The sequence below is a fragment of the Scyliorhinus canicula genome, chromosome 10 (assembly GCF_902713615.1).
Source record: "Scyliorhinus canicula chromosome 10, sScyCan1.1, whole genome shotgun sequence".
Classification (NCBI taxonomy): domain Eukaryota; kingdom Metazoa; phylum Chordata; class Chondrichthyes; order Carcharhiniformes; family Scyliorhinidae; genus Scyliorhinus; species Scyliorhinus canicula.
Genome location: NC_052155.1, coordinates 106,255,200 through 106,276,250, shown reverse-complemented (window position 1 = coordinate 106,276,250; position 21,051 = coordinate 106,255,200). Strand labels below are relative to the sequence as shown.

Here is a 21,051-nt window from a genome sequence, read left to right as displayed (position 1 = left end):
GGGGGTGTAATGTGGAAGGAGAGCTGTGCAAGTAGGAGGTGGGGAAGGACAAGGGCTCTCAATGTCAGGCATAGAGGGAAAACGGTGGACAAGGAAGGTGAACAATGGAAGGCAGAGAGAAGGCCGAGGGGAGGAACCCTGAACCCTGACAAGGCTGCATGAAAAGTTCACAAACAAGGGGCTCAAAGAGATACGCCATTATTTACTGGAAGGGGATGGATGAAGACTCCAGGTGCGGTTAATAGAGGTACAAACGGGGCATGGACACCTCACAGGCGATGGGTACATGGGGGAGGGTGCCATCTGTGCGGTGTTGGCCTGAGTGGCACCCATAGTCGGCACCACCTCCTGCCCCTGCAGGCGTTTGGACTCCTCCAACTGCACCTGCAGGCGTGGATGGTTGCTGACAACCCCTCATGCAGTACCTGTCTCTGTGTCTGGATCTCCAACATTGATGGGACTGCCCTTTCCAGAAGCTTGAGACTTATCTCGATGGCAGATAGTCCCTGGGGTCAGACCGCCCTCTGACCATCCGCCCCCTCAGGAGTTCCTATCTCTACCTGATGTACCACTGCACATGTGTGGTACACATCAGATAGTGTGCCAGGAGTCTCTTCATTATAATGCCCACCAAGGTGGGCGTCTCTGCGATGGTGCAGACAGCTGGGACGGAGAATCAGTGGCTTCCCCAGACTGGTGCTCTGGGTTGCCGTGGGCTGGCGTCTGGGGGGCTCGCGCCACTGTCCATTGCTGCCTCGTTGCTGGTATTGTCGTAGGTTGTGGCGGGAGACACCAGAAGGGCCAACCTCGTTGCCAGGTAATCCTGCAAAAAAACACACAAGAAATTAGGCACAGTTGGATCGCTGGTTGGGGTGGTGTGGGGGCAGTGGGGTGGTTTGGGGGTGGCGGAGTGGTGTGGGGGTGATGTGGGGGGTGTGGGGGCTGGTGGGTAGCATGGGGGGTGGGGGTGGTGTGGGGGGTGTGGGGGTTGGTGGGTAGCATGGGGGGTGGGGGTGGTGTGGGGGCTGGTGTGGGGGCTGGTGGGTGGTGTGTGGGTGAGGGTGGGGGTAGTGTGGGGGTTGGTGGGTGGTGTGCGGGTGAGGGTGGGGGTAGTGTGGGTGGTGTGGGGTGTGTGGGAGTTGGTGGGTGGTGTGGGGGTCGTGTGGGGGGTGTGGAGGTGGTATGGGGGTGCTGTGGAGTTTGTGTTAAGCGTGTCATAGGGACACCACAACTCAGCGGAGGCTCACTTGCTTGCCCGATGCCAATCTCTGCCTTGGCGACTGCCCTCTCTCCGTGTCCACTGACTAGGTCTAGTCCCCACCACTCTGTGATGGTGAGGAGCCGCAGGTCCAGTGGGCCCCCTCCAGTCTTTCTCTCACCCTACGGTTATACGCCATATTTTCCTGGGAATGGGGGATGGAGACAGAAAGTACAAAGTGTTAGGCAGTCGAACGTGAGAAGCACAGGGTGGGGGGTGGCAACTTGTGGCCTTTGTGAACAGGGCGCTTGGCCATAGTGGCCGGCTTAAGTGTTGGCATGTGGTGCAGAGTGGGGTGTGAACAGACCGCCAGTGGGTGGGGTTCAGTCACCCTCTGGGATCGGTGAGAGATGGGGGGAGAATGGGTGGGGGGGTGGGTTACAGGTGTGTGGAATGGGGGTTGGTGCAAGGGACGCAGTGCTGCGTTTGATAAGGTTCCCCACGGTAGGCTATTGCAGAAAATAAAGAGGCATGGGATTCAGGGTGATTTAGCAGTTTGGATCAGAAATTGACTAGCTGATAGAAGACAAAGAGTGGTGGTTGATGGGAAATGCTCTGACTGGTGTCCAGTTACTAGTGGTGTGCCACAAGGATCTGTTTTGGGGCCGTTGCTGTTTGTCATTTTTATAAATGACCTGGAGGAGGGCGTAGAAGGATGGGTGAGTAAATTTGAAGATGACACTAAAGTCGGTGGAGTTGTGGACAGTGCAGAAGGATGTTACAAGTTACAGAGGGACATAGATAAGCTGCAGATCTGGGCTGACAGGTGGCAAATGGAGTTTAATGCAGAAAAGTGGGAGGTGATTCATTTTGGAAGGAATAACAGGAAGGCAGAGTACTGGGCTAGTGGTAAGATTCTTGGTAGTGTGGACGAGCAGAGAGATCTCGGTGTCCATGTCCATAGAACCCTGAAAGTTGCCACCCAGGTTGAGAGGGTTGTTAAGAAGGGGTACGGTGTGTTAGCTTTTATTGGTAGAGGAATTGAGTTTTGGAGCCATGAGGTCATGTTGCAATTGTACAAAACTCTGGTGTGGCCGCATTTGGAGTATTGTGTGCAGTTCTGGTCGCCACATTATAGGAAGGATGTGGAAGCATTGGAAAGGGTACAGAGGAGATTTACAAGAATGTTGCCTGGTATGGAGGTAAGATCATATGAGGAAAGGCTGAAGGACTTGAGGCTGTTTTCGTTAGAGAGAAGAAGGTTAAGAGGGGACTTAATTGAGGCATACAAGATGATCAGAGGGTTAGATAGGGTGGACATCGAGAGCCTTTTTCCTCGGATGGTGATGTCCAGCACGAGGGGACATAGCTTTAAATTGAGGGGAGATAAATATAGGACAGATGTCAGAGGCAGGTTCTTTACTCAGAGAGTAGTAAGGGCGTGGAATGCCCTGCCTGCAACAGTAGTGGACTCACCAACACTAAGGGCATTCAAATGGTCATTGGATAGGCATATGGATGATAAGGGAATAGTGTAGAGGGACTTTCGAAGGGTTTTACAGGACGGTGCAACATCGTGGGCCGAAGGGCCTGTACTGCGCTGTAATGTTCTATGTTCTATGTACTCACCCTGGCCACCTTAGGAGGGTCATGCAGATTCTTCCGGTACTGGATTTAGGGCCTACGATGCTAACGACCTCTGCCATCTGCGCCCAGGCCCGGTGTACAGCAGTGGGGGAGTAACCTCCTTTCCACCCCAGGGAACAGGGTGGTGCCTCCCTTCCATGGCATCCAACAGGGTCTCGAGCTCCACATCCATGAATTGGGGTGCTGCTCTCCGTGCTGCCATGTTGTTGGCTGGGATGACTGTTTGTGGGGACTAGACTGCTTATATGCACCTGCAGCTTGTCAGGCTCTCAAGTGGCATTCCCACCCCGTTTGTCATTGGAATCACTCGGGTTCCATGTGGCGCCAGTGCTCGCTCATTAACGGATCCTGAATTGCTCAGGACCGGCGCTGATTCCGTGGTTGCAGAAGTCCACCGATTCAGTCCAGGTGTCAATGATTTATCTGAAACAGAGAACCCAGCCCATGATGTTCCTACTTGAAGGGGAAATCAGGTCTAGGGGGCTGGCTTAGCACCGTGGGCTACAACAGCTGGCTTGAAATGCAGAACAAGGCCAGCAGCGCAGGTTCAATTCCCGTGCCAGCCTCCCCGAACAGGCACCGGAATATGGCGACTAGGGACTTTTCACAGTAACTTCATTGAAGCCTAATTGTGACAATAAGCTATTATTATTAATATAAGGTAGTCACAAATTAATCCAATAGGGAGTTTGGCAGAACCTTCTTTACCTCTAGTGTGGTTAGAGCATGAAACTTTCTACCACAAGAAGTAGTTGATGTGGACAGCACAGATACATTCAATGAGAGGTTAGATAATTGGTCAGCATGTGGACTGTAAGCACGATTGGCCTGTACTTTGTCGCATTTTACTTATGATCAAATCATAAGGAAATACTTGTATTTCCAAAGCGCTTTTTGCAATCACTTGGCATCCCCATGTGCTTTACAGTCAATTATGTACTATTTTCTAAAGTGTAGTCACTGTTGTAATGTAAGAAACACCGCAGCCAATTTGTACACAGAAATCTTCCACAAAGAGCAATGTTATATTGGCCCGATAGTATGTTTTTTATGATGTTAATTGAAGGATAAATATTGGCTAGGACTCCAGGGATAACTCCCTGCTCTTCTTCAAAGCACATGGGATATTTTACACATACCCAAGCAGACAGATGGGGCATTAATTTTAAGATCTTGTCTGAAATCTGTGACAGCGCAGCAATTCCCTCAGTCCCGCCGAGAGAGTCAGTATAGATGTTTGTGTCCAAGTCCTGGGGTAGAATTTTATGCCGGTGGGATTTTACAGTCTGCCATAGTCAAATGGCTTTTGAATGACCCTGCCTCCCTGCGATAGGGCTGTATAATGGAATGGGAACTGAATCCCTCTGAGGCCTGAGTGTTACAAACTAAACCACAGGTGATGCTTACGGGATATTCTTAATGCTGGAATTTATCAGTGATACAGACGATAAATATAACCTACACTGAGGCCCATAGATAAATCTGGAATGGGCTGGGGGATACAATCAGGAGAGAAGCAAGGACAGGTCAATAGTTGTCCACAGTAGTTTAGTGGAGCCAGCAGGAGAATTCCTGCCCTTTTCAATTCCGTAAGAAGCTGCTCTCCTATACGTTTACAGTTCAGGGTTTTTTTTTTAAACCTCCAGGGAACTATTGTTAACATTTAGAAATAGTGGTCAGAGTTTGTGCAGTGCAAGCTCTTCATCAGGCAAACAGATTTGGCCATTCTGGTATGAAATGCTCTCAGGAATGGCAAAATGAGAATTATGCTCATTTTTGACAGCTGTCAATAGTTGCCTAACTATAAAATTACCAGCCAATTTAGTGGTGGCCAAAATGTCTGTGCAGCTTTGTGCTGATATATTGGTTGGTGGTTATCATACTTTGATGCATAAAATTGATGTGGCAATGTTAAATTTAGTCCCACGTGACTCTTTCTCAGAGAGGTACAAGACTTTTATTTTGTACCGAGCCATCACCCTCAATGCCCATCTTAAATTAAGCACGTAAACTCTAATCTTATTTGACTTTGACAGAGAACAATTAGAGCATTCATGCTAAATATACTGCTTGCTGCAGATGGGGGTTCAAAAAGCCACCACACTCATTAAATTTATCCAGTGAGCTGCTAATCTAAACCTCAGAAAACACCAAGGTCATTGATCTGATCCACAGCTGCAGTTACTGATCTGAACTGAGGTGGAAGTAGGAATGCTAAAATAGTTCTACAGTGTCTCTACTGTGGGGATTATGAAAATGAGGCAGAGTTTCTACTCACCGCTACTGTCCAAAGATGTACGGATGCTGGATGAAGGCAACATTGGGCAAGACTGTGAGGTCCTGTCAAACACTGGACTGATTGTCAATGAGCAATGACCATTTGGACATGAAACGAAGCATTCCCATTAACAGTGGAGCTGTACCCCACTAAGGACACAATATCCTCAGAAAAAGGGGAAGAGAAAATAGGCAAGGGAAAATAACCAAAGATTACATGAATGCTAGTCTGAGAACTAGTACAAATTGGTTCCAAACTGAAGTATTGCATTGAATGAGAATTGAAGGAACCTGAAGATAACAGAAATACAGAGTTGTTAAACAAGGAATATCATTACACCAGTTACCGGGTAATACTTTATCCACAATACTTTTTAATAAAGCAATACAATTGCTGTTTTTCATGGATGCGTATATTGACTTGTGCTTCCTACGTGTATTTTAGTCATTACATTTGGCCACATCTGACCCGAACGGGTCAGTTTCCTTCTTTTCAGAATTAACATGTTTGCTACAACTTTAAATAAGATCTTCATTTTTATCAAAGCTGTTAAAATGCCCACAATCACTGCTAAGACAGATGAAACACACGTAAAGAAATCTACAGAAAGAAAGTCATGATGACAGTTTAAAATAGCCATTGGGTTGGATTTTCAGTAGCTGTCACTTAGATTCACCAACCACTTCTTTAATCTGTGCCGAAAGTTGCTCTGAGGTCTTTGGGAGTAATTCTGTGCCAAAATCAAGCATTTTACAAAAATATATTTTTAAATGTTTTTTGCAGGAAACTCTTGAATAAATATTCTATGACTCTTAATACAATTGCAGGGAAATGTGTTCAATTAAAAATATTTAACCCCATTCAAAGGTGTACAAAAATATCTATCTATATAAATACCAATCTTTATACAATAATGGGGCAGCAGGGTAGCATGGTGGTTAGCATAAATGCTTCACAGCTCCAGGGTCCCAGGTTCGATTCCCGGCTGGGTCACTGTCTGTGTGGAGTCTGCACGTTCTCCCCCTGTGTGCGTGGGTTTCCTCCGGGTGCTCTGGTTTCCTCCCACAGTCCAAAGATGTGCGGGTTAGGTGGATTGGCCATGCTAAAATTGCCCGTAGTGTCCTAATAAAAGTAAGGTTAAGGGGGGGGGTTGTTGGGTTACGGGTATAGGGTGGATACGTGAGTTTGAGTAGGGTGATCATGGCTTGGCACAACATTGAGGGCCGAAGGGCCTGTTCTGTGCTGTACTGTTCTATTTTCTAATGCATGTCATGTGTGCATCTGTCCTGTATATCTCAGGTGGCATAAGAACATAGGAGTAGGCCATCTGGCCCCTCGAGCCTGCTCCGCCATTCAATGAGATCATGGCTGATTTTTTGTGGACTCAGCTCCACTTTGCGGCCCGAACATCATAACTCTTAATCCCTTTATTCTTCAAAAAACTATCTATCTTCATCTTGAAAACATTTAATGAAGGAGCCTCTACTACTTCACTGGGCAAGGAATTCCATAGATTCACAACCCTTTGGGTGAAGAAGTTCCTCCTAAACTCAGTCCTCAATCTACTTCCCCTTATTTTGAGCTTCTGCTTTCACCCGCCAGTGGAAACAACCTGCCCGCATCTATCCTATCTATTCCCTTCATAATTTTGTATGTTTCTATAAGATCTCCCCGCATCCTTCTAAATTCCAACGAGTACAGTCCTAGACTACTCAACCTCTCCTTGTAATCCAACCCCTTCAGCTCTGGGATTAACCTAATGAATTTCCTCTGCACACCCTCCAGTGCCAGTACGTCCTTTCTCAGGTAAGGAGACCAAAACTGAACACAATACTCGAGGTGTGGCCTCACTAACACCTTGTACAATTGTAGCATAACTTCCCTAGTCTTAAACTCCATCTCTCTGGCAATGAAGGACAAAACTCCATTTGCCTTCTTAATCACCTGTTGCACCTGTAAACCAACTTTTTGTGACTCATGCACGGGCACACCCAGGTCTCTCCGCACAGCAGCATGTTTTAATATTTTATCATTTAAATCCCTTTTGCTGGTATTTCTACCAAAATGGATAACCTCATATTTGTCAACATTGTATTCCATCTGCTAGTCCCGAGCCCATTCACTTAACCTGTCCAAATCCCTCTGCAGACTTCCAGTATCCTCTGCACTTTTTGCTTTACCACTCATCTTAGTCTCGTCTGCAAACTTGGACACATTGTACTTGGTCCCCAACTCCAAATCATCCATGTAAATTGTGAACAATTGTGGGCCCAACACTGATCCCGAGGGATACCACTAGCGACTGGTTGACAACTAGAGAAACACCCATTAATCCCCACTCTTTGCTAACCAATCCTCTATCCATGCTACTACTTTACCCTTAATGCCATGCATCTTTATCTTATGCAGCAACCTTTTGTGTGGCACCTTGTCAAAAGCTTTCTGGAAATCCAGATATACCACATCCATTGGCTCTCCATTATCTACCGCACTGGTAATGTCCTCAAAAAATTCCACTAAATTAGTTAGGGACGACCTGCCCTTTATGAACCCATGCTGCACCTGCCCAATGGGACAATTTCCATCCAGATGCTTTGCTTTTCTACTACCGAAGTTAAGCTAACTGTCTATAATTACCCGCTTTCTGCCGACGTCCTTTTTTAAACAGTGGTGTCACGTTTGCTAATTTACAATCCGCCGGGATCACCCCAGAGTCTAGTGAATTTTGTTAAATTATCACTCGTGCATAATTTCCCGAGCCATCTCTTTTAGCACTCTGGGGTGCATTCCATCAGGGCCAGGAGACTTGTCTACCTTTAGCCCCATTAGCTTGCCCATCATTACCTCCTTAGTGATAACAACCATCTCAAGATCCTCACCTGTCATAGCCTTATTTCCATCAGTCATTGGCATGTTATTTGTGTCTTCCACTTTGAAGACCGACCCAAAAAACCTGTTCAGTTCCTCAGCCATTTCCTCATCTCCCATTATTAAAACTCCCTTCTCATCCTCTAAAGGAACAATATTTACCTTAGCCACTCTTTTTTGTTTTATATATTTGTCGAAACTTTTACTATCTGTTTTTATATTCTGAGCAAGTTTACTCTCATAATCTATCTTATTTTTCTTTATAGATTTTTAGTAGCTATCTGTTGCCTCCTAAAGATTTCCCAGTCCTCTAGTCTTTGCAACTTTGTATGCTTTTTCCTTCAATTTGATCCCTTATTTCCTTAGATATCCATGGTCGATTTTCCCTCTTTCTACCGTCCTTCCTTTTTGTTGGTATAAACCTTTGCTGAGCACTGTGAAAAATCGCTTGGAAAGTTCTCCCGTGTTCCTCAACTGTTTCACCATAAATTCTTTGCTCCCACTCTACCTTAGCTAGTTCTTCTCTCATCCCATTGTATTCTCCTTTATTTAAGCACAAAACACTAATGTTTGATTTTACCTTCTCACCCTCCATCTGTATTTTAAATTCCACCATATTGTGATCATTCCTTCTGAGAGGATCCCGAACTATGAGATCATTAATCAATCCTGTCTCATTACACAGGACCAGATCTAGGAGCGCTTGTTCCCTCGTAGGTTCCATTACATACTGTTCTAGGAAACTATCGTGGATACATTCTATAAACTCCTCCTCAAGGCTGCCTTGACCAACCTGGTTAAACTAATCGACATGTAGATTAAAATCCCCCATGATAACTGCTGTACCATTTCTACATGTATCAGTTATTTCTTTGTTTATTGCCTGCCCCTCCATAATGTTACTATTTGGTGGCCTATAGACTACTCCTATCAGTGACTTTTTCGCCTTACTATTCCTGATTTCCACCCAAATAGATTCAACCTTATCCTCCATAGCACCGATGTCATCCCTTACTATTGCCCAGATGTCATCCTTAAATACAGAGCAACACCACCCCCCTTACCATCCACTCTGTCCTTCCGAATAGTTTAATACCCTTGGATATTTAACTCCCAGTCATGACCATCCTTTCACCATGTTTCAGTAATGGCTACTAAATCATAGTCATTCACGATGATTTGCGCCATCAACTCATTTACCTTATTCCGAATACTACGAGCATTCAGGTAAAGTACACTTATGTTGACTTTTATACCTGAATGTGGACACCACTGCCAAGGCCTGCATTGTTGCCCATCCCCAGTTGCCCCAGAACTGAGAGGCTTGTATTATATTATCGAATAACTCGAACAACAGTTTCCAGAACAGCTCTTTGGATCGTAAAGAGTTGAGGAAATCAATAAAGACCTGGTGTGACCTGCTTGATCTTACCTGGCTCATGTAAAGAACTGCTCTAATTATTATTACGTGATTATTTATAATGAGGGATTCTGGAAACTAGATCATTCCTCAAGTTCTGCACCATTTACAGTTTGTTTTAAAGAACATCTCAGAAACACGTTGGTGGAATTTTCCGCCAGTGGGATTTGCGCTCCTGCCAAAACCAATGGACTTTTGAATGGCCATAAAATCCAGATTAATATTTTGCACTGTTGTCCAGTGTTTGTGTTGCAGGACTGGAGTATTCCCAAAACACCAACTGCCGTTTCTGTCCTCTATCAGTGAATGCAGAGTGATAGGATTAACTTTCACAGGCACTATTCCACATGACGAGCTCCTTATCCACAAAATCAAGGGAGTACACGTTCTCACAGAAAGAACCAGGTGAGCTGATACAGGCTGCACTCATGCACCTCCTGGTGGTCACATTTGGGAATTGATGGATTTTGGCAGCCCACTTGCCTTCTCGGCTAAGGAAAGGAGAGCTGAAGGTGACAGTAAAATTAAATCAGCTCTTTTTGCATAATGAGTTTGCAAAATTTATAAGTTCAAACAACTTTACATTAATACATTTTTGGAACTCCAGATAAATTGACAATTTAAATGATTACAAAGCAAAGCAGCAAACTGGAACATTGAGAGACCAGAGAAGAATGTCACATTTGCTCATTTCTATTGTTCAATCATTCCACCAATTACAGCAGTTAGGAAACACCACCCAAAAGAGCTGACAACTGTTAAAGAATGGATGTCTTTGAGTATTGAGTATTTTGGATTAGTTACTGTCTTTGTCTAGTTGAAGTGAATTGTTTCTATACATTCTTTCATCCAGCAGGCATCTCCAAAATCCAATGTTGGTTTGGGTGGAGTGTTGGGGGTGATGTTGGTGGTTTGTGATTACTGATCAGAACCATTGGATTGGATTGGATTTATTGATTGTCACGTGTACCGAGGTACAGTGAAAAGTATTTTTCTGCAAGCAGCTCAACAGATCATTCAGTACATGGAAGAAAAGGGAATTAAACAAAATTCAAGAAAATACAAGAACATACATGAGAATACATAATAGGGCAACACAAGATATACAATGTAACTACATAAGCATTGGCATCGGGTGAAGCATACAGGGTGTTGTGTTAATGAGGTCAGTCAATAAGAGGGTCATTTAGGAGTCTGGTAACAGCAGAGAATAAGCTGTTTTTGAGTCTGTTCGTGCGTGTTCTCAGACTTCTGTATCTCCTGCCCGATGGAAGAAGTTGGAAAAGTGAGTAAGCCGGGTGGGAGAGATCCTTGATTATGCTGCCCGCTTTCCCCCGGCAGCGGGAGGTGTAGATGGAGTCCATGGATGGGAGACAGGTTTGTGTGATGGACTGGGCGGTATTCACGACTCTCTGAAGTTCCCTGCGGTCCTGGGCCAAGCAGTTGCCATACAGGCTGTGATGCAGCCAGATAGGATGCTTTCTATAGTGCATCTGTAAAAGTTGGTAAGGGTTAATGTGGACATGCCACACTCCTAGGAATCTGAAACTGCTAACCATCTCCACCTCGGCTCCGTTGATGCTGACGGGGTGTGTACAGTACTTTGCTTCCTGAAGTCAATGACCAGCTCTTTAGTTTTGCTGGCATTGAGGGAGAGATTGTTGTCGTTACACCACTCCACTAGGTTCTCTATCTCCCTCCTGTATTCGGACTCGTTGTTATTTGAGATCCGGCCCACTATGGTTGTATCGTCAGCAAACTTGTAGATGGAGTTGGCACCTGAAGCCATCTGTGCCAATAAGGGTAACAGCATGATACTTGGACAATGCAGAGGCTTTAACTCCACCTGTGTGTCCCAGGACATTGCTACAGGTGTTCCACACGCAGTGTCTTGGAGTGAACCAAATTCATCTCTTTCCCTCCATCATCAGGTCAGAAATGGCTGAAGCGCAGTGTTCAGTTCCATTTGTCATTCCCCAGACAATAAGCAGCCCATGTCCACGTACAGCAAGACCTTGACAAAATCCAGGCTTGGATAGAGTGTCGAATAACATTTATGCGTCACAAGAGTCAGGGGATGGCTATCTCCAACAAGAGACAATCTAAATATCTCCCCTTACCATTTAATGCCATTTCATTGTTGGATCCCTCAGCATCAAAATTTTGAGGGTGGTTATTGAAGCCAGAGTACAGTGTGGGAAGATTAGAGTGACTGCCCTTGACATCAAGACAGTATTTGATCGAATGTGGCATCAAGGAGGTCTAGCAAGATTGAAGTGAATGGAAATCAATAGGGAAACCTCTCCGCTGGTTGGAGTCATACCTAGCACAAAAAAAGATTGTTCTGATTGTTGAAGGCCAACTATCTCAGTCCCAGGACATTACTATAAGAGTTTCTTAGGTTAGTGTCGTAAGTCCAAACAGTTCAGTTGCTTCATCAATGACATTCATTCCATGATAAAGTGGCGGCATATGGGCGGCACGGAAGTACAGTGGTTAGCACTGTTGCTTCACAGCGCCAGGGTCCCGGGTTCGATTCCCGCTTGGGTCACTGTCTGTGCGGAGTCTGCACGTTCTCCCCTTGCCTGCGTGGGTTCCCTCCGGGTGCTCCGGTTTCCTCCCACAAGTCCTGAAAGACTTGCTTGTTAGGTGAATTGGACATTCTGAATTCCCTTCCTGTGTACCCAAACAGGCGCAGGAGATTTTCACAGTAACTTCTTTGCAGTGTTAATGCAAGCCTACTTGTGACACTAATAAAGATTATTATAAGTCAGAAGAAGGGTGTTTGCTGATGATTTCACCATGTTCAGTACCATTTGCAACTCCTCAGATACTAAAGCCTTCCATGCCATTATTCAGCAAGACCTGGACAACATTCAGGCTTGGGCTGATAAATGCCAAGCAGCATTTGTGCCATACAAGAGCCAGGCAATGACCATCTCCAATAAGAGAGAATCTAACCATCTGCCTTGGATATTCAATGGGATTACCATTGCTGAATCCTCCACTATCAATGTCCTGAGAGTAGCATTGACCAGAAACAGAACTGGATTCAGCATATAAATACTGGAGCTATAAAAGCAGGTCAGAGGCTGGGAATTCTGTGGAAAATAACTCACCTCCTGACTCCCCAAAGCCTGCCCACCATTTACAAGGCACAACTCAGGACTCTGATGATAGAATGCTCCCCACTTGCCTGGATGAGTTCAGCTCCAACTAAACTCAAGAACCTTGACACCATTTGGGGCAGCACGGTAGCATGGTGGTTAGCATAAATGCTTCACAGCTCCAGGGTCCCAGGTTCAATTCCTGGCTGGGTCACTGTCTGTGTGGAGTCTGCACGTCCTCCCCCTGTGTGCGTGGGTTTCCTCCGGGTGCTCCGGTTTCCTCCCACAGTCCAAAGATGTGCGGATTAGGTGGATTGGCCATGCTAAATTGCCCGTAGTGTCCTAATAAAAGTAAAGTTAAGGGGGGGTTGTTGGGTTACAGGTATAGGGGTGGATACGTGGGTTTGAGTAGGGTGATCATGGCTCGGCACAACATTGAGGGCCGAAGGGCCTGTTCTGTGCTGTACTGTTCTATGTTCTATGTTCTAAACCATCCAGGATAATGCAGCCCACTTAATGAGTACCTCATCCACCACCTTGACCATTCACTCCTTGTACCACCGATGGACAGCGGCAACAGAGCGTAATATGTAGTGGTTTGTGTACCTCTATGCATAGATCTCTATACTCCTTATCGCATTTAGACTCTAAGGTGCAATTAATTTTTACCTAAAAAAGGGGGATTTGGGTCAGGTGAGGAGGGGGATTATAATAGTAAAAATCAGATTCTGATCCAGACATCCACAAACCCAACCAATTCCAGCTTTAACCAAGGCAGCAAGCTGGGTGAGCAACCCATGTACGCCAAGAAGATGGGTTGATACTGAAAATGTAATAAGGAGGCTAACAGCTTCAGTATTACTCAGCTTTCCATTTTGAACTATAGACAGCTAGGTTTCCTAATGTTCAGGACACCTGACAGCTACATCCAGACAGCAACTTAGCTGATCCAGTGACGCCTAATTCCTGGATGTAGCCTGTCTGTCTGAGGAAACTCCCCTCCCAATACGTACTCCCTGCTCACCATCAGGCACCCTCCCCTCTCCCCAGCCCATCCCACCTCCCTCTCCAATCTTCAGCAAGAGACCCCAGAATCTCCGATTTCCATGCAAGCCTTCAACTTCCCCTCTTCCTCTGAGAACATCGTCCAAAGCCACTGCACGCCCTTCCCAACACCAACAGCAAACTCAGGACCCCACCCCCAAGCTCAGGCCTCCCTTGTTTACCCGAGGCCTCTGATTCCCTGCCCCAAGGTATCTAATCCTTCCCTGGCCCTACCAAATCTACTTTCCAGACCATCAACCTCATGCCCCCACCACTCAAGCCACAAGGTGACCATTCCCTTGCCCCTGATCTCCATGTATTGAAGCCTCCAACCTCCCAAATAGACCCCGGAGTCAGGAATGCACTGCCAATCCCTCCCATTGACCCCCACTTTCCTCTACTCTACTGGTCACTTTTGCCTCCTCCAATCGACTCCCACCCTGATAGCTTGAATAATGGTGCTCTCAGCACTGATCTCTGGAAACACTCCAGTCTAAGAAGTTACTCTTATTTAAAATAAATGAAAGAAAAATCACTGGCTATGTATCTGCAACCTCCTGGGGTGTGCTTCCTCTGGGCACTACTCCCAGCTGACAGCACCAGATTAAGAAAGCATCCCTTTACTGCTCTCAAATGATCAATCTGCTTCACATTTTCTTCACTAATCAGTATTCACTTATCATTGTTCACTTATTAAAAATCTCAGTGAAATTGTGAAATATCCCATTAAAGAATACCATACATTTTTTAAAATGTCACCTGAAATTGAATTATTTTTTTTACATGGGATTATTACTTCTTCTTGTTGTGACTTTGCTGATCGTTTTAAGTAAATCATGCAACTTAAGTACATAACTAGGAGCAGAAGTAGACAATTCAACCACTCGAGCCTGCTCTGCCATTCAATATGATCATGTTGATCGCCTCTCGGCCTCAAATTCACTTTCCTGCCATTACTCCCTAACCCGTCAACCCATTACAAATTAAAAATCTGTCTATCACCTCCTTAAAATTACCCAATGTCCCGGCATCCACCACATTCTGGGGTAGTGACTTCTTTGAGAGAAGAAATTTCTCCTCATCTCTATTTTAAATCTCCTACCCCTTATCCTAAAACTGTGACCTCTCAGTTTAGATTGCCCCACAAGAGGAAGCATCCACTCTACACCTACTTTGTCAATACTTTTTATCATCGTATAGACCACAATTAGATCTCCTCTCATTCTTCTAAACTTGAGAACATAGGCCTAAACTGCTCAGTCTCTCTTCATAAGACAAAGCAGCTCTGGAATCACTCTAGAGAACCTCCTCTGAACTGCCTCCAAAGCAATTCCATCCCCCCTCAAATAAGGGACCAAACTTCACACAGTATTTCAGGTGTGGACTCACCAATGCCTTGTACAGTTGCAGCAACACTTCCCTACAGGTGCCAGAGTGTGGTGACTATGGGGTTTTCACAGTAACTTCATTGCTGTGTTAATGTAAGCCTACTTGTGACAATAATAAAGATTATTATTATTACTTTAAAACACAATTCCTTTCGCCACAAAGGGCAAATTCCATGCGCCTTCCTTATTACCTGCAGTACCTGCATACTGGATTTCTGCAATTCATGCATGAGGACACCCAGATCCCTCTACCCTGAAGCACTCTGTCGTTTCTCTACATTTAGACAATAAATTGTCTTTCCATTTTTCTGACCAAAATGGATAACCTCACACTTATCCGCGTTGAACTCCATCTGCCAAATTTTGGCCCATTCACCGAACCTATTCATATCCATTTGCAAATTTCTTATTTCCATTTACGATCCCACCTACTTTAGTGTCATCTACAAATTTGGCGAAAGCACCTTCTATCCATTCATCCAAGACATTAATATATATTGTAAATAGTTAGGGCCCAAAGCCCGAACACTGTGGCATCCCACTAATTACTTCTTTCCAACCAGAAAAAGACCCTCTGCCTTCTGTTGGTTCGCCAGTCTTCTATCCAAGCCCAAAAATATAACCCATATCCCACCTTTTGTGCATCACCCTAACAGGGGTGATAGAGAGGAGTTACAGGGTGGTAACCACAACCAAGGTTCAGGACAAGAGTAGCTGGGTTACAGTTAGGGGAAGGAAAGGGAACGGGCAAACAGTGCAGGGATCCATCCTCCGTTGCCGTTCCCCTTCAAAACAAGTATACCATTTTGGGTGCTGCTGGGGGCGACCTACCAGGGGAAGGCCATAGCGGCCAGGTATGTGGCACTGAGCCTGGCTCTGTGGCTTAGAAGGGAAGGGGGTGACAATAGAAACGCGATAATAATAGGAGACTCAATGGTTAGAGGAACGGATAAGAGATTCTGTGATCGCGAACGAGACTCCCGGAAGGTATGTTAACTCCCGGATGCCAGGGTCAGGGCTGTCTCAGATCGAGTCTACAGGATTCTTAAGGGGGAGGGGGTGTCATTCGTGCACATAGGCACCAACGATATAGCTAAGAAAAGCGATGAGGACCTAAAAAGTGGTTTTAGGGAGTTAGGTTGGAAGCTAAAGAGCAGGACGAGCAGAGTAGTAATCTCAGGATTGCTACCAGTGCCACGTGCAAGTGAGGCAAGGAACAGAGAGCGAGTGCAGCTGAACACGTGGCTACAGGGCTGGTGCAGGAGGGAAGGCTTCAGATATGTAAATCATTGGGATACCTTCTGGGGATGGTGGCACCTGTACATGAAGGACGGATTGCACCTAAACTGGAGGGGCACCAATATCCTGGGTGGGAGGTTTACTAGAGCTCTTAGGGAGGGTTTAAACTAATTTGGCAGGAGGATGGGAACCAGAGCTACGAATCAGAGGATAGGGTAGCTGTTGCACAGTCAGAAATAGTATGCAGAGAGTCTGTGAGGAAGGATAGACAGTTGATAGGGCAAAGTTGCACTCAGTGGAATAGGTTAAAGTGTGTCTGTTTCAATGCAAGGAGAGTCAGGAATAAAGGAGATGAACTTAGAGCATGGATCAGCACTTGGAACTACGATATTGTGGCCATTACGGAGACATGGATTTCACAGGGGCAGGAATGGTTGTTAGATGTTCCGGGGCTTAGATGTTTTAAGAAGAATAGGGAGGGAGGTAAAAGAGGAGGGGGGGGGGGGGGGGGGGTGGCACTGTTAATTAGGGAGTGCATCACAGCTGCAGAAAAGGAGGTAGTCGGGGAGGGTTTGTCTACTGAGTCAGTATGGGTGGAAATCAGAAACAAGAAAGGAGCAGTCACTTTATGGAAGATTTCTAAAAAACCCAATAGCAGCAGAGAGATGGAGGAACAGATTGGGTGGCAGATCCTGGAAAGGTGCAGAAGTAACAGAGTTATTGTCATGGGTGACTTCAACTTCCCTAATATTGACTGGAACCTCCTTCGTGCAAATGGTTTTGATGGAGGAGATTTTGTCAGGTGTGTCCAGGAAGGATTCCTGACTCAATATGTAGATAGGCCGACTGGGGGGAGGCCATATTGGATTTGGGGCTTGGCAACGAACCAGGCCAGGTGTCAGATGTCTCAGTGGGAGAGAATTTTGGTGACAGTGAGCACAACCCTTTTAGCTTTACCATAGGCATGGAGAGGGATAGGAACAGATAGTATGGGAAGATATTTAATTGGGGGTGGGGAAATTATATTGCTATAGACAGGAGCCGAAGAGCATAAATTGGGAACAGTTGTTCTCAGGGAAATGCACAACAGTAATGTGGGGATTGTTTAAGGAGCACTTGCTGCGAGTGCTGGATAGTTTTGTCCCACTGAGACGAGGAAGGAATGGTAAGGTGAAGGAGCCTTGGATGGCAAAAGAAGTGGAGATTCTAGTTAAGAGGAAGAAAGAAGCTTATGCAAGGTTGAGGAAGCAAGGATCTGGCACGGCTCTGGAAGGTTACAAGGTAGAAAGGAAGGAACTCAAAAATGGACTGAGGAGAGCTAGAATGGGGCATGAAAAAGCCCTGGCAGGAAGGATTAGGGGAAACTCCAAGGCGTTCTACACTTTTGTGAGAAATAAGAGGATGATCAGAGGGAGGGTAGGGTTGATCAGTGATAGTGGAGGGAACTTGTGCCTATAGTCTGAGGAGGTAGAGGAGGCCCTAAATGAATATTTTGCTTCAGTATTCACTAGAGAGAGGGACCTTGTTGCTCATGAGAACAGCGTGAACCAGGTTAATAGATTCGAACATGTTGATATTAAGAAGGAGGATGTGCTGGAAATTTTGAAAAGCATCAGGATAGATAAGTCCCCTGGGCCAGATGAGATATACCCAAGGTGACGAAGTGAAACAAGGGAAGAGATTGCTGCGCTGTTGGCAATGATATTTGCGTCCTTACTCTCCACTGGAGTAGTACCGGATGATTGGAGGGAGGCAGATGTTGTTCCCCTGTTCAAGAAAGGGAATAGGGTCACCGATCACGCTGATGGCAAAGCCCCAGCGTGGGTTTCCCTGCGATGGGGTTCCATGCAACAGGAAACCTGGTTGCCAATGGTGTGACCAGTAGATTCCACGCCCGGTCAATAGTGAGCCACCTGTCCCGCTGTGAAACATATGGAAAATTCCACCCTATATTATTTTTAAATTAACTCAAAATCACAAAACCTACTATATTGTGTATCTAAAAACAGGCATGAGAAACTTGCCCTCACACTAACTGCAAAGTTGGAAGGGAGCAAGGGAAAGGGTTTGTAGTCAGGACACAAGCTTCCAATGTGGCATATTTCCTTCCAAATGGCCGGTAACTGCAACATGCTTTATTCAGCAGAAAGACTGGGTGGGGTGAGGGGTGGGGGGGTGGGGGGGGGGGGGGGGGGGACTCAGTGAGCTGCCCACTTTCCAGTTGGTCTCCTGCATCCCGCCAAAAAACATAACATTTCCCTAATGTTTTAGGTTGATGACCTTTCATCAGATTACATTTTGTTTGTCCTTTAGAAAGTATTCTATTTTGTTCTTATAAAAATTTTTTTTTAGAGTACCCAGTACCCAATTCTTTTTTTCCAATTAAAGGGCAATTTAGTGTGGCCAATCCACCTAACCGGCACATCTTTGTGTTGTGGGGGTGAGATCCATGCAGACTCAGGGAGAATGTGCAAACTCCACACAGACAGTAATCCTTGGCCGGGATCGAACGTGGGTCCTCAGCGCTGTAGGCAGCAGTGCTAACCACTGCACCACTGTGCCGCCCGCTTCTTTTGTATTTTTTAAGTCCACAATGGATGGCCTCACATTAGTGGGCAGTTAAACTCATCTGCCACTGTTTGATCCATTCACTTAATCTCTTAAGATCACTTCGTAATTTTGTGCTTCGACCGCACTGTTGATTTTGCCGCCTATATGTCATTATAAAGTATGGTGTATAGTTGAGACTCCAACACCGATCCTTGCAAACATCACAACTCACATCCTATCAAATGGAATATCCTACCCAGTTTCCTTGATTTCTGATTTCTGCAGCTCAGCACATTTCCGAACTAGGTTAATAACTTGCCTTCATTTCTATGAGCTTCAACTTTCCCTGAGAGTTTCGGACTTAATCAAATCCCTTCTGGAAGTTCATATGAACAACATCAATAGACACTCCCCTGTCCTTTACTTAAAAACATACACTACTTATTTTTTAAAAATTCATTTATGGGATGTGGTTTTGCCGCCTATATGGCTTTTATCCCATCATTTAAGTCATTATAAAGTATGGTGTATAGTTGAGACTCCAACACCGATCCTTGCAAACATCACAACTCACTGGTTAGGCCAGTATTTATTGCCCATCCCTAGTTGCCCTTCAGCAGGTGGTGGTGAGTTGCCTTCTTGAACCACTGCAGGCCTTCAGGTATAGGTACACCCACTGTGCTGTTAGAGAGGGAGTTACAGGATTTTGCCCCAGTGACAGTGAAGGAACAGTGATATATTTCCAAGTCAGGGTAGTGTGTGACCTGGAGTGTAACCTCCAGGTGGTGGGGTTCCCAGATATCTGCTACTCTTGTCCTTTAAGATCAGTGTTTTTCAAACTTTTATTCCGGAGACCCATTTTTACCAACCGGCCAACCTTCAGGACTCACACCGGCGACCTTTGTGACCCACGCCAGTCGACCTTCGCAGCCCACCATTTTCTCTTACCTTGCTTGCTGCTGGCAAAATGGAGGAATCACAATCGCACCCAAAGCACGTGATGGCGACGTTCAGGGGGCGTGACTGGCTCTCTGCCTCCCTCAGGCAGGAAGATTACCTGGAATTTTTTGTTAAATCTTCTGCGTCTCCTATTGTGCAAATTCGCAGTCTTCAGCCACAGCAGCCGGCTTTTATATTCAATTTTTATTTATTTTTTGTAAATTGTAACAATGTTGTTGTACGTCATGTTTAATCAGAGACCAAAGCCCAAATCCTTGTCAGACTCTTCAGATTCTTCTTGTTTCTTCTCTTCCTTTTTCTCTTCAGCAGCAACAGGGGCAGCGGTGGAAACAACTGCTGCAGCAGCTGGGGCACTGCTACCAGCACCAACGTTCCAGATCAGACTATTGACATCAATATTAGCCAATGCCTTGGCAAACAGACTAGGCCAGAAAGGCTCAATGGTCACACCAGCTGTTTTACTCAGGGATTGAGGTTGTCTTCGGTGACAGTGATTTCATCGTCGTGCAGGATGAGCGCCCTGTATATACAGGCAAGTTCCGAGGTGGAGGCCATGGCGCTGGATATCTGCGGGTGGGTCCGATGGTGCAAGTCGCCAGGGGGAAACTCGGCCTTAGCTTCGTTCAGAAGAACCGAGCACTTCTGAACCGGGCAGAGCGAGCAGCAGCCAACTTTTAACTATGCCTGCTGCAAGCGACCTTTTTACCATATAAAAAAATGCGGCCGCACTGCCCATGCGGGCCCGCTCATCGGTGCACATGCCCACGACTCTGCGCATGCGCACCGATGAATGGGCACGCACGCGCAGTGCGGCTGCATTTTTTTTATATGGTTAAAAAGGCCGCTCGCAGCCGAAATTGTTAAAAGCCGGCTGCTGTGGCTGTTGTGCGTGAATTTGCACAATTGGGAGCGTCGCGACAGACGCTCCGCGACCCTCCCGACACACGCCCACGGCCCACCCGCGGGTCGCGCCCCCGACTTTGAAGATCACTGTTCTAGATGGTAGTGGTCATGGATTTGGAAGGTGCTGTCTAAGGAACCTTGGTGAGTTACTGTAGTGCATCTTGTAGATTGGTACACACGGCTGCCACTGTTCATCGGTAGTGGAGGGTATGTATGTTTGTGAAAGGAGGAGCAATCAAGCGGGCTGCTTTGTCCTGGATGGTGTCGAGCTTCTTGAGTGTTGTTGGAGCTGCACTCATCCTGACTTGTGCCTTGCAGATGGGGAACAGGCTTTGGGGGTGAGTTACTCGTCGTAGGATTCCTAGCGTTTGATTTGTCCTGGTAGCCATAGTATTAATGTGGCTAGTCCAGTTCAGTTTCTGATCAATGGTAACCCCCAGGATGTCGAT

At 45.9% G+C, this 21,051-nt stretch overlaps 1 pseudogene; it reads right to left on the bottom strand.

Annotated features, from left to right (window-relative positions):
• Positions 1-19,931: 19,931 nt before the first annotated feature.
• Positions 19,932-20,254, bottom strand: LOC119972940 (annotated as a pseudogene).
• Between the last annotated feature and the right edge of the window lie 797 nt (positions 20,255-21,051).